This window comes from Halyomorpha halys, unplaced genomic scaffold (assembly GCF_000696795.3).
Source record: "Halyomorpha halys isolate HHAL.00 unplaced genomic scaffold, Hhal_1.1 Scaffold10.1, whole genome shotgun sequence".
Lineage (NCBI taxonomy): Eukaryota > Metazoa > Arthropoda > Insecta > Hemiptera > Pentatomidae > Halyomorpha > Halyomorpha halys.
The window spans coordinates 333,612-336,012 of NW_027107501.1; the positions used below are offsets into that span (position 1 = coordinate 333,612).

At 30.1% G+C, this 2,401-nt stretch overlaps 1 protein-coding gene across 1 annotated transcript in view; it reads right to left on the reverse strand.

The window, feature by feature from the left end:
• Nos (Nitric oxide synthase) overlaps positions 1 to 2,401 on the reverse strand; it is a gene marked incomplete in the record, with an annotated part of 116,843 nt that overhangs the window by 61,026 nt on the left and 53,416 nt on the right.

Consider the following 2,401-nt stretch of genomic DNA (forward strand, 5'->3'; position numbering starts at 1 on the left):
ATCACATTTGCATCAGAAATATTTCCATTTCTCATAGAGAGGATTTTCCATAAGTTACAGTCCAACTTTGGAATTAATTTATAATATAACAGAGAAAATTAAATATTTAATATTAATGATAAATAAGTATGTATAGTAAAAATTGCTGTTTCTTATAAAATGGGTTATAAATAAAATATGCACAGGGAAGGAAAAAAAGTTTATAAATAAATCTATAAGTAATAAGTACTAGACCAACGGTTGTGCAAGGAGGTGATTTGGTCAGAATCTGGCTCGACCACCAAATTTTTACCCACTTTGTAGGAATGCACCTCCGAACCCACAGGATTGACTCACAGCTATAGCAGCAGAATAAATAATTATCTGTCATTTTACAAATTATACAACTGTTCATTTAATTGTAATAATAGTACAAATTGTATGACTGTAATTTACATACATTCTGTAGTTCAGATTGTATTATTTTTTCAATATAGTGAGAGTAGGAAAAATAAATAAATTTAATCTCTTCTTTAATAAATAAAGTATTTATCTCAGCATTTTAATTTTTACTTCAACTAAGTATCTTTTCAATTAAAATGTTCGCAATTACTTTTAATAGAAAGATGTAAAGACAAATACTACACAGTGATCACTAAAACATTTTTATATAGTATAGTATATGTATATAATAGAGAAATATGTATGAAATTAATATCATGCTTCTTTATATGAAGTGTGTTTACAATTAAGTTTAATCATTATGAAAAACCTTAATTATTTTAAAAGAATTTAATATCAACTTCTTTTTTTTTTTTTAAACGAAAGAAAATGTTAATATATACATTTTTTTTTTTAAATCCGATATTTCATCCTTTCTTACAAAAATATACCCATTTGTTTTTGTTTTTTCATTTGCAAGGTATTGGAAATAATCCGATATAGCTTAATTAAAAGACTAAATGTGAATCAGTACATCATAATTTTATTTATCCACGTAAAAGGTAATTAAAATTCCTTTGTATTAATTAAATACCTTACATGCTCTCGGTGATAGGAGTGATTTAGCTTCTGACAGATACGCCGCAGCAAATGCTACTAGTACATTCATCAGTTAATTCTCCAGGATATAGCTTTAATTATAGTTATTTTAATAATATTTAAATGTATTTAAGAATATGGATTATAAAGCCTATTTGCATTTTTTATTTATTGGACCTTGCTTGTTTCATTCATTTTAAAATGCTCGTTAACACCACAGAAAAAAAGGTAGGTTCCAAAAGCGATATAAGCCACATATATACTTTTCAATATTTAGAGTGGCTGGAAAAAGTATTATAAGAAAGCAAATAGCTAAGAATCTTAGCTAGATAATTTCGAAATCGACATGTTTTTCTGTGTAACTAACTATTTAAGCATAAATAGCCAATAAGTAACCTATTTCAGCAATATGACTCAATTATCCATTTCTACCTCTTTGGGGTCATTCCATATGAAACCTCTCAAGGCCTCAACTTCTATGACTCAGATTTTCATGATTTTGTTTATTAGGACTCAGTGTACTGTGTGTTCTACTCTGTACGAAAAAAGTACTTTAAGTGTTTCGGATTTTTGAACTAAATTTTCTTTAAAAAAGTACATATATACATATGATATCGTCCAAGGCCCCTATGCCTTAGATTTTCTTGATTTAAAATTTATTAGTCGCCGGTGTTCCTCAAGGTGGTACACTGGGTCCCATTCTCTATACGGTTTATACAGCTGATATCCCAACCCACACTAACACAATCTTAACAACATACGCTGAAGACACATGTGTACTGTCTGTAAACAATGACCCTACTACTGCATCACAAAATCTGTATTCACACATAACATACATTGAAAACAAACATTGGTGTCACAACTAGAAAATCAAAACACCTTTACTCTCCGCCATAAACATCTTCTCTCCTGCCCAGTATCTTTTATTAATATCCCACCAATGCCTGTTAAAAGAGATTCGCTACTTAGGACTCCATATTGACAAGAGACTTACTTCACTGAAACGACAAGAAACTGCTCGTAAATTTCTACTACTACAAAACTTAAGCGACAAACGAACTCAACTCCCCATTTATCCAAAAAAAAACTTTTTTACACTATGATGATCAGACTAATTTGGACATGCAGAATTGATTTATGGGGCTACATAAAACCATAAAATTCCTTCCGTATCTAATCCTTGCAACCCAAAATCCTTGATGCTTCTTATTACATCACAAATAAACTGATCCATAAATATCTCAACATACCATTCGTTGCAGATTTGTAGAAATAGATATACCTCCTTTCACTCCAAAATCTTGACTCACCCTGACCCATTTGCTCTTAATCTCTCATCCTTAACAATCCCTGATAATCCTCCCAGGTGTCTGAAAAT